Raw genomic sequence first — 12,196 nt, forward strand, 5'->3', positions numbered from 1 at the left:
CCAACAGTAAAAGGCCTTGCAATGTGATATAAAACTACATACCGTATTTTCCGGACTATAAGTCGCACAGGAGTATAAGTCGCACTTATATTTCAAGGGCCTTTAAATAAACACTTTACTGGTCACCAAAGGCATGGTTATAATTTAATGCTTGTCTACTTACAACTTAGAGGTTTAAATATGTTCATTGATATTTACATAGTAGTTAAAATGAGTGTTCTCCCGAGTGCCAATATAGAATAGACCAGCCAGACGAGTAAAAAAACTGTGACTAATAGTCCGTAAAATACGGTAATAGTGGTAAACAGATGCACTACAAGTCATTTGTCCCAAGCCATTTAGCATTTTAAATGCTTATGTCACAAAAGTAATGTATCACTCTGAAGTTATTTTGTGAAGTTGTTTAATTATTTTTAGGTTGCTATGTAATTGTTTGTGGCTGTGTTGAACTAGTTCTGTTACAAACTTTGTTAGCACATTTGAATAAAAAAAAAACTAGGATCACTATATTCTCAATAATAAAAAAATAAAATAAAACCATTTTCTTTTCACTTCTGTTCTGGGACTGTTCGATTAACAGATGAAACTCCATTAACTGCATCTGTAATATTCTGCCAAGCATTTTTACCTAAAGCATTTAGCATTATTACCTAAAAAAATCCTTTTTTTAGGACCTGATAGGCCTACCACGTACGCTTGAAAATAAAATGTGGCGTTTTGAATGAACTTCTGATAATAAAACATTTCTGCATCTGAGAAATTTCTCTTCTTCATTCGCTTTTGAGAAGACATGTTGAAATCCTTCGTTTCGTGTCATAATTTGATGCCCATATATAGTTGTCAGTCGGTTTTAATGGGCGAGATTTATGGTAATTGAGAGAATGAGTGTGCACGCGCGTCCCATTTACGACTGATTGGAATTCATTAACCCACACACACATTTCACTATCACATCTGAAGTTTACGAAGTATTTGTGAATCAGGAGAAGAATTTTCGTGAATGTCTCTTTACGCGCAAATCACTCACATATTTACTCGTATATTTACGAATGTTTCATGAATGAGACCCAATGTTCGGTCAAATGGCCGTTTGAATTGAAGTGATAGGGGCATTGCTATGATGGCATCAAAACTGCTATTCCTAAAACACTAAAAAGGCTCAACATAACATTAAACTTTTCTCTAAGTATCACCAGGGGCTCTACACATGAACTAAAGCATTAAAAACATTGTTTGTGTACACAGAGTTTACTAAAAATAAATGTTTTTAACAACTCAACGTAGCTGTTTTTCTTTCCAGCCGCCTCTATGTTGACAGTCCTAAAGTGTCGATCTCCGAATGCAAATGAATAGACTCCATATTAGGAACTACAAAGTCACCTTTATTTATATAGCGCTTTAAACAAAATACATTGCGTCAACGCAACTGAACAACATTCATTAGGAAAACAGTGTCAATAATGCAAAAATGATAGTTAAAGGCAGTTCATCATTGGATTCAGTTATGTCATCTCTGTTCAGTTAAATAGTGTCTGTGCATTTATTTGCAATCAAGTCAACGATATCGCTGTAGATGAAGTGTCCCCAACTAAGCAAGCCAGAGGCGACAGCGGCAAGGAACCGAAACTCCATCGGTGACAGAATGGAGAAAAAAACCTTGGGAGAAACCAGGCTCAGTTGAGGGGCCAGTTCTCCTCTGACCAAACGAAACCAGTAGTTAAATTCCAGGCTGCAGCAAAGTCAGATTGTGCAGAAGAATCATCTGTTTCCTGTGGTCTTGTCCTGGTGCTTCTCAGAGACAAGGTCTTTACAGGGGATCTGTATCTGGGGCTCTATTTGTCCTGGTCTCCGCTGTCTTTCAGGGATGTAGAGGTCCTTTCTAGGTGCTGATCCACCATCTGGTCTGGATAGGTACTGGATCCGGGTGACTGCAGTGACCCTCTGATCTGGATACAGACTGGATCTGGTGGCCACGGTGACCTCGGAACAAGAGAGAAACAGACAAATATTAGCGTAGAGGCCATTCTTCTAATGATGTAGCAAGTACATAAGGTGTTATGGGAAGTGTTTCCGGTTCCGGTTTACCAAATTAATGCAGCCTAAAAATCCTTTAACGGATTTGGATATTAAAATCATATTAGTATGTTATGTGTATGCCAGGTTAAAGAGATGGGTCTTTAATCTAGATTTAAACTGCAAGAGTGTGTCTGCCTCCCGAACAATGTTAGGTAGGTTATTCCAGAGTTTAGGCGCCAAATAGGAAAAGGATCTGCCGCCCGCAGTTGATTTTGATATTCTAGGTATTATCAAATTGCCTGAGTTTTGAGAATGTAGCGGACGTAGAGGATTATAATGTAAAAGGAGCTCATTCAAATACTGAGGTGCTAAACCATTCAGGGCTTTATAAGTAATAAGCAATATTTTAAAATCTATACAATGTTTGATAGGGAGCCAGTGCAGTGTTGACAGGACCGGGCTAATATGGTCATACTTTCTGGTTCTAGTAAGAACTCTTGCTGCTGCATTTTGGACTAGCTGTAGTTTGTTTACTAAGCGTGCAGAACAACCACCCAATAAAGCATTACAATAATCTAACCTTGAGGTCATAAATGCATGGATTAACATTTCTGCATTTGACATTGAGAGCATAGTCCATAATTTAGATATATTTTTGAGATGGAAAAATGCATTTTTACAAATGCTAGAAACGTGGCTTTCTAAGGAAAGATTGCGATCAAATAGCACACCTAGGTTCCTAACTGATGACGAAGAATTGAAAGAGCAACCATCAAGTCTTAGACAGTGTTCTAGGTTATTACAAGCGGAGTTTTTAGGTCCTATAATTAACACCTCTGTTTTTTCAGAAGTTAGCAGTAAGAAATTACTCGCCATCCAGTTTTTTATATCGACTATGCAATCCATTAGTTTTTCAAATTGGTATGTTTCACCGGGCTGCGAAGAAATGTAGAGCTGAGTATCATCAGCATAACAGTGAAAGCTAACACCATGTTTCCTGATGATATCTCCCAAGGGTAACATATAAAGCGTGAAGAGTAGCGGCCCTAGTACTGAGCCTTGAGGTACTCCATACTGCACTTGTGATCAATAGGATACATCTTCATTCACTGCTACGAACTGATGGCGGTCATATAAGTACGATTTAAACCATGCTAATGCACCTCCACTGATGCCAACAAAACTGTTCAAGTCTATGCAAAAGAATGTTGTGGTCAATTGTGTCAAACGCAGCACTAAGATCCAATAAAACTAATAGAGAGATACACCCACGATCAGATGATAAGAGCAGATCATTTGTAACTCTAAAGAGAGCAGTCTCAGTACTATGATATGGTCTAAATCCTGACTGGAAATCCTCACATATACCATTTTTCTCTAAGAAGGAATATAATTGTGAGGATACCACCTTTTCTAGTATCTTGGACAGAAAAGGGAGATTCAATTCAATTCAATTCAATTCAAGTTTATTTGTATAGCGCTTTTTACAATACAAATCGTTACAAAGCAACTTACAGAAAATTATGTTTCTACAATATTTAGTAGTAGCTAGTAGTTTGTGCACGTTTGACAGGATTTTAGAAAAATAAAAATAATAATAATAATAATAATACAAGACGTAGTCAGCTAGATGATGAACTATCAATATTATTAATTAATAGTAATTATAGGATGCAGTCACACATGTAGCAATAATTGTTAGTTCTGTTTGTTGATTCAAGGTTAGCATCATCTGGGGTCCTCTGAGGGTCAGCATCATCTCTTCTCAGGTGTTCTGGATCCAGACTGGAGCTTGTGTAAATCCTAGTTACCACGGGATGTAAATCCCGTGGCAAAACATAGAAACAAAATAGAGACATCATTAGCATAGCTGCTGATCCAACAAAGTAAAATTAGTTTAACCCAAGCTAAAGAATAAAAATGCAGATGCAACTACACTCACAATTTAAGAGATACATTATTCGAATGCTTGGCGAAAGAGATGCGTTTTTAATCTAGATTTAAACAGAGAGAGTGTGTCTGAACCCCGAACATTATCAAGAAGGCTATTCCAGAGTTTGGGAGCCAAATGTGAAAAAGCTCTACCTCCTTTAGTGGACTTTGCTATCCTAGGAACTACCAAAAGTCCAGCGTTTTGTGACCTTAGGGTGCGTGATGGGTTGTAGCGTGGTAGAAGGCTAGTTAGGTACGCAGGAGCTAATCCATTTAGGGCCTTATAGGTAAGTAGTGATAATTTGTAACTGATACGGAACTTAATAGGTAGCCAGTGCAGAGACAGATAACATGTTTCGTAGCTTGGCAATGTTTCTAAGATGGAAGAATGCGGTTTTTGTAACATTGGAAATATGATTTTCAAAAGACAAATTGCTGTCCAATATAACACCCAGATTTCTGACTGTAGAGGAAGTAACAGTACATCCGTCTAGTTGCAGATTGTAATCTACAAGATTCTGTGTGGTGTTTTTTGGTCCAATAATTAATATCTCTGTCTTATCCGAATTTAATTGGAGAAAATTATTTGTCATCCAATCTTTTACATTTTTAACACACTCTGTTAGCTTAGATAATTGGGAAGTTTCATCTGGTCTCGTTGAGATATATAGCTGAGTATCATCAGCATAACAGTGGAAGCTAATTCCGTATTTTCTAATAATATTACCAAGGGGCAACATGTATATTGAAAATAGTAGGGGACCTAGGACGGATCCTTGTGGCACTCCATATTTTACTGATGATAAATGAGATGACACCCCATTTAAGTAAACAAAATGGTAGCGATCGGACAGGTAGGATCTAAACCATCTTAGAGCCTGCCCTTGAATACCTGTATAGTTTTGTAATCGATCTATGAGTATGTCATGATCTATGGTGTCGAACGCAGCACTAAGATCAAGTAAGACTAGAAATGAGATGCAGCCTTGATCTGACGCAAGAAGCAGGTCATTTGTAATTTTAACAAGTGCAGTTTCTGTGCTATGGTGGGGCCTAAAACCTGACTGAAATTCTTCATACAGATCATTTTTATGCAGGAAGGTGCTCAATTGAGCAGACACAACTTTTTCTAAAATTTTAGACATAAATGGAAGATTTGAAATAGGCCTATAATTTGCCAGTACACTAGGATCTAGTTTTGGTTTCTTAATAAGAGGCTTGATAACCGCCAGCTTGAATGGTTTTGGGACGTGACCTAAAGATAACGACGAGTTAATGATATTGAGAAGCGGTTCTTCGGCTACAGGTAACAGCTCTTTTAGTAATTTAGTGGGTACAGGATCTAATAAACATGTTGTTGGTTTAGATACAGTGATAAGTTTATTTAGCTCTTCCTGTCCTATATTTGTAAAGCACTGCAGTTTATCTTTGGGTGCGATGGATGAAACTGAAGTGTTAGACCCTGTAGAATCTACATTCGCTATTGTATTTCTAATGTTATCTATTTTATCAGTGAAGAAATTCATAAAGTCATTACTATTTAACGTTGGTGGAATATTTGAATCAGGTGGCGTCTGGCAATTTGTTAATTTAGCCACTGTGCTAAATAAAAACCTTGGATTGTTTTGGTTATTTTCAATGAGTTTGTGGATATGCTCTGCCCTAGCAGTTTTTAGAGCCTGTCTATACCTGGACATACTGTTTTTCCATGCAATTTTAAAAACTTCCAAGTTAGTTTTTCTCCATTTGCGTTCAAGACTACGAGTTACTTTCTTGAGAGAGTGAGTATTACTGTTATACCATGGCACAGCACGTTTTTCTCTAACCTTTTTCAATTTGATGGGGGCAACAGCTTCTAATGTATTAGAGAAAATAGTGCACATGTTGTCAGTAATTTCGTCTAATTCATGTGTATTTTTGGGTACAAATAGCAGTTGAGATAGATCAGGCAGGTTATTTGCGAATCTGTCTTTGGTGGCTGGAACAATAGTTCTGCCCAGACGGTAACGCTGAGACATATAGTTAATATCAGTTATACGCAGCATGCACGATACAAGGAAATGGTCTGTAATATCATCACTTTGGGGTACAATATCTATAGCAGTAAGATCGATTCCATGCGATATGATTAGATCTAGTGTATGATTAAAACGATGAGTGGGCCCGGTGACATTTTGCTTGACTCCAAAGGAGTTTATTAGGTCAGTAAACGCAAGTCCTAATGTATCATTTGCATTATCAACGTGAATATTAAAATCTCCCATGATTAGCGCCTTATCAACTGTAACTAGAAGGTCTGAGAGGAAATCTGCAAATTCTTTTAGGAATTCTGTATATGGCCCTGGAGGTCTATACACAGTAGCCAGAGCAAGAGATACATTAGATTTCTTTTGCATGTCTGACAGTGTAACATTTAGCAAAAGTATTTCAAAAGAGTTAAACCTGTATCCTGTTATCTGGGTAACATTGAGAATATCACTATATATTGTTGCAACACCTCCTCCACGACCAGTCTGACGGGGCTCATGCTTATAACAGTAGTTTGGTGGAGTAGACTCATTTAGACCAAAATAATCATTTGGTTTTAGCCAGGTTTCAGTCAAGCAGAGTACATCAAAACTATTTTCTGTGATCATTTCATTTACAATAACTGCTTTGGGTGTGAGTGATCTAATATTTATGAGCCCAAACTTTAAAAATTGTTTTTGTTCATTTACTTTACATTTTTCTGGTTTAATTACGATAAGATTTTTTCTAGATCCTACTTTATATTGTGACCTCACTATTCGGGGAACAGACACAGTCTTAATAGTTTTTACAGCACAAGTACTTTTATCATTTAAGCGGGTGGAACAAAAGTCATCATAACAGTTATTAGAGAATTGTCTTACTAGTCACACGGAGCGAAGTGTCCTGGAGATGTTGTCAGAGAGCAGCTCCGCTCCGATTCTGCTGGGGTGTAATCCATCAGCGCGAAACAGCCTAGGACGCTCCCAGAAAAGATTCCAGTTATTAACAAATATCAGTTTCTGTTCTTTACACCATGACAACAACCATTCATTTAAAGCAAAAAGTCTACTGAACCTTTCGTGTCCTCGTCGATACGTGGGCAGTGGTCCAGACACGACGATCGTCGCTGCGGGCGTCATGCTGCAAACCGTCTCGATCGGGCTGCTGAAGTCCCTCTTCAGCGTCTCCGTCTGCCGCAGCGTGGTGTCGTTAACCCCGGCGTGAAGCACGACCGCTCTGGGGCTCTCGTCGACCTTCAGGATCGCGGGTATCTGCGCAGAAACATCGAGAACACGAGCACCAGGCAAACAATGAGTGTGCATTTTACCTTCGGCTAACGTAGCACTTACGTGTCGGACGATGGAGTCTCCGATGATCACAGCGTCGCGTCCTGTCTCGCGGAGGGGAGCGAAGCGGTTCCGGATGGAGATGTCGAAGGCAGGAGGGGGAGAAGTCGTCGCCCGGGACCCGGCTCGCGTCCTCCGCTGTGGATGCACACAGGGTCCGTGGTGTCCCGGCGTCGCAGTGAAGGACATCTGGGAAGATCGCGTCCTGGGTGCACCGGGCCTGTGCAGAGAAACACACGGAGTAGACGTGGTGGGACTGTTAGCAGATCGCTGTATACTTACCCCGGACTTGTGAGCGTCAGCCCGGGATGATTCCAGCGCGGCTCTCCGCTCTCTCAGCTGGGCCTGCCTCACCTCCAGGTCGCGAATCTGCTTTCCCACGGCCTCGAGCTCGAGCTGCACAGAGTGGAGACATTCATCCGCCATTAAAGCAAGTAACAGTGAGTACAGCAGTGGTAATGTGTGTGAATAGAGTATTAGCAATGTTAGCGCAGTTAGCTGCAACCACGCCGCTGATGCTAACGGGCTAAAAGCTAATAGCGGACCCGGGAGATCAAAATAAAACTAGTGATAGCGAGGCGCTCTGATTGTTTTTGTTGTAGAATACAATAGAGGATATATTCACACGTTATATAAACGGAAACGATGATGTATAAAATTGATTTTTGAGTTAAAAATAGTCAATGAAAAGAATATAGTGACGGAGCTCAAACGCAGTACAGCCGCCAACAACAATTCGAGATTGGTCTATAATTAACTAGTTCTTTGGGGTCAAGTTGTGGTTTTTTGATAAGAGGCTTAATAACAGCCAGTTTCAAGGTTTTGGGGACATATCCTAATGACAATGAGGAATTAATAATTGTCAGAAGAGGATCTATGACTTCTGGAAGCACCTCTTTTAGGAGCTTAGATGGTATAGGGTCTAACATACATGTTGTTGGTTTAGATGATTTAACAAGTTTATACAATTCTTCCTCTCCTATGGTAGAGAATGAGTGGAACTGTTCCTCAGGGGTCTATAGTGCACTGTCTGATGTGATACTGTAGCTGACTGCTGAATGGTTGCAATTTTATCTCTAATAGTATCGATTTTAGAAGTAAAGTAGTTTAAAAAGTCATTACTGTTGTGGTGTTGGGAAATGTCAACACTTGTTGAGGCTTTATTTTTCGTTAATTTAGCCACTGTATTGAATAAATACCTGGGGTTATGTTTGTTTTCTTCTAAAAGAGAAGAAAAGTAATCGGATCTAGCAGTTTTTAATGCTTTTCTGTAGGATATGTTACTTTCCCGCCAAGCAATACGAAATACCTCTAGTTTTGTTTTCCTCCAGCTGTGCTCCATTTTTCGGGCTGCTCTCTTTAGGGTGCGAGTATGCTCATTATACCATGGTGTCAAACTGTTTTCCTTAACCTTCCTTAAGCGTAAAGGAGCAACTTTATTTAAAGTGCTAGAAAAGAGAGAGTCCATAGTTTCTGTTACATCATCAAGTTGTTCTGAGGTTTTGGATATGCTAAGGAATTTGGTTACATCAGGAAGATAACTTAAAAAGCAGTCTTTTGTGGTAGAAGTGATGGTTCTTCCATACTTGTAACAAGAAGTAGAATTTACAATTTTGGCTATATGAAGTTTGCACAGAACTAAATAATGATCTGAGATATCATCACTTGGCTGAATAATTTCAACACCATCAACATCAATTCCATGTGACAGTATTAAATCTAGAGTATGATTTCGACAATGAGTAGGTCCTGAAACGTGTTGTCTAACACCAATAGAGTTCAGAATGTCTATAAATGCTGATCCCAATGCATCTTTTTCATTATCAACATGGATATTAAAATCACAAACTATTAAAACTTTATCTGAGCCAGAACTAACTTGGATGTAAAATCACCAAACTCTTTAATAAAGTCTGTATGGTGCCCTGGTGGCCTGTATACAGTAGCCAGTACAAACATAACAGGGGATTTATCATTAACATTTGTTTCTCTGGATAATGTTATATGAAGCACCATTACTTCAAACGAGTTATACTTGAAGCCTGCCCTCTGAGAAATCCTGAAAACGTTGTTATAAATTGAAGCATCACCTCCACCTTTGCCTTTTAGACGCGGCTCATGTTTATAACAGTGATCTTGGGGGGTGGACTCATTTAAAATAATGTAATCATCAGGTTTTAGCCAGGTTTCTGTCAAACAGAGTACATCTATATTATGATCAGTGATCATATTATTTACAAAAAGTGTTTTCGAAGAAAGGGATCTGATATTCAATAAGCCAAGCTTTATCATTTGTTTATCCATATTGCTTCTGTTTTTTATTTGTTGAACCTCAATTAAATTATTAATCTTAACTTGGTTTGAACGTTTTTTGTATTTTCTAGTTCGGGCAACAGACACTCTATACAAGGTCAATATTGTTTTTCACTAACGACAAAACAACTAATTACCCATGCATTTATATGGAACTAAGCTTTAGGAGCTTTTTCATGTTTCCTCTCCTCCCTGTTACTTTGCAATCAGAGATCAACACTTTTTTACTGGCAAAATGGCAGACACCGGAATCACGAACTGCAAAAATAATTTTTACAAAACCTTGCATTTTTGTAAACTTTTTGAACACAAACAATGTTCTCAATGTTCGAGTTCATGTCTAGAGCCCCTGGTGATACTTTGAAAAAAGTTTCATGTTATGTTGAGCCTTTTTAGGGTTTTAGGAATAGCAATTTTTATGCCATCATAGCAATGACTACCACTTCAATTCAAACGGCTATTTGACCGAACAATGAGACTACAATAAATCTTAAATGTGGTTTTTACATCCAAATTATGATATTAATTGAAAAGGTAGACTCGAATACATAAAAAAAAACACCATAGGTTAAATTTTGGCGAGAGTTACACTTTAACCATTTTCTGTTGAATGTGCTGTAATTGTTATTCTTAATAATGTTTCTTGTAATTATATTTATACAACCTACGGCCTGTCCCTCTGACCTCTACTACTACGCTCTCTATTCCAGTTGGTCTCTGGAACTGCCAGTCTGCAGTTAACAAAGCAGACTTCATTTCTTCTCTTGCTACTCATTCCGGTCTCAACCTCATGGCACTGACAGAGACTTGGATCAAACCTGAAGATACTGCCACCGCTGCAGCCCTCTCCACTAATTTCACTTGTTCCCACACTCCTCGTACCACTGGGAGGGGTGGAGGGACAGGTCTCCTAATATCAAAAGAATGGAAATTTGATCTTCAGCCATCACCTAGAGGTACTGGTTCATTTGAATCACATGCCATTACTGTAACCCACCCTGTTAAAATCCACTTTGTGGTCATTTATCGTCCCCCAGGTCAATTGGGAAACTTCTTGGAGGAGTTGGATGTGCTGCTATCAAACTTTCCTGAAGATGGTACTCCTCTGGTACTGCTTGGTGACTTCAACATCCACCTAGATAAACCCCAGGCTGCTGACTTCAAAACTCTGCTCGCCTCATTTGATCTCAAGCTAGTGTCTACTACAGCAACTCACAAATCAGGCAACCAACTGGACCTCATCTACACGCGCTGTTGCTCTGTGGACAACTCTTCAGTTGCTCCACTGCACACCTCAGACCACTTCCTCATTACTGCTAACCTAGCACTTACTCTTGAAGTGCCTCACACTCCAACGCAGGTCACCTTTCGATGGAACCTACGCTCACTCTCTCCATCTCTCCTATCTTCTGTGGTTTCATCCTCGCTTCCTGCACTCTCTCAGTTCTCTGCTCTGAACACGAACAGCGCTACGGACACTCTTTACTCCACTTTAACATCTTGCTTGGACAACTTTTGCCCACTGTTGTCTAGACCAGCACGCACTGCCCCATCTGCCCCCTGGCTGTCTGAGGTTCTCCGTGAACATCGCTCTAAACAAAGGGCTGCAGAGAGGAAATGGCAGAAATCAAGAAACTCTACAGACCTCAGTGTGTATCAGTCTCTCCTCTCTTCCTTCTCTGCAAATGTCTTCACGGCTAAAACATCCTACTACCACAACAAAATTAACAGCTGTTGTGACGCTCGGACACTCTTCAAGACTTTCTCTTCTCTTCTTAATCCACCGCCACCACCTCCTCCATCGACTCTTACAGCGGACGACTTTGCAGTTTTCTTCACAAATAAGACGAGATCCATCAGCGGCCAATTCTCCACACCGCAGACTGAGGACAACTTCACAATGACCGATCCTCACTCTTTCTCCTCCTTCTCCCCACTCTCAGAGATGGACGTCTCCGAACTTCTCCTGTCCAATCATCTTACTACTTGTCCACTTGATCCGATCCCCACTCACCTCCTTCAAGCGATCTCTTCTTCAGTCATACCTTCGCTTATTCACGTTATCAACTCCTCTCTTCACTCTGGAACATTTCCCTCAGCATTCAAGCAGGCTCGGGTAAGCCCACTGCTCAAGAAACCATCTCTAAATCCAGCGCTTCTTGAAAACTACAGATCTACGGTATCCCTTCTTCCATTCATTGCAAAGACACTTGAGCGAGCGGTGTTCAACCAGTTTTCTATGTTCCTTGTACAGAACAACCTCCTGGACAGCAACCAATCTGGCTTCAAAAGTGGCCACTCAACTGAGACTGCTCTGCTCTCGGTTACTGAAGCCCTGCGACTAGCAAGAGCAGCTTCAAAATCCTTGGTTCTCATCTTACTGGACCTTTCTGCTGCTTTTGACACTGTTAATCACCAGATTCTCCTGTCCACTCTCAGAAAGATGGGCATCTCTGGAACAGCACTCCTGTGGGTTAAGTCCTACCTCTCTGACAGATCCTTCAGTGTGTCTTGGAGGGGTGATGTTTCAAAGTCACACCACCTTGCTACTGGGGTTCCTCAAGGCTCAGTACTTGGAC

The sequence above is a fragment of the Carassius carassius genome, chromosome 1 (genome assembly GCF_963082965.1).
Source record: "Carassius carassius chromosome 1, fCarCar2.1, whole genome shotgun sequence".
In the NCBI taxonomy this organism is placed as follows: Eukaryota; Metazoa; Chordata; class Actinopteri; order Cypriniformes; family Cyprinidae; genus Carassius; species Carassius carassius.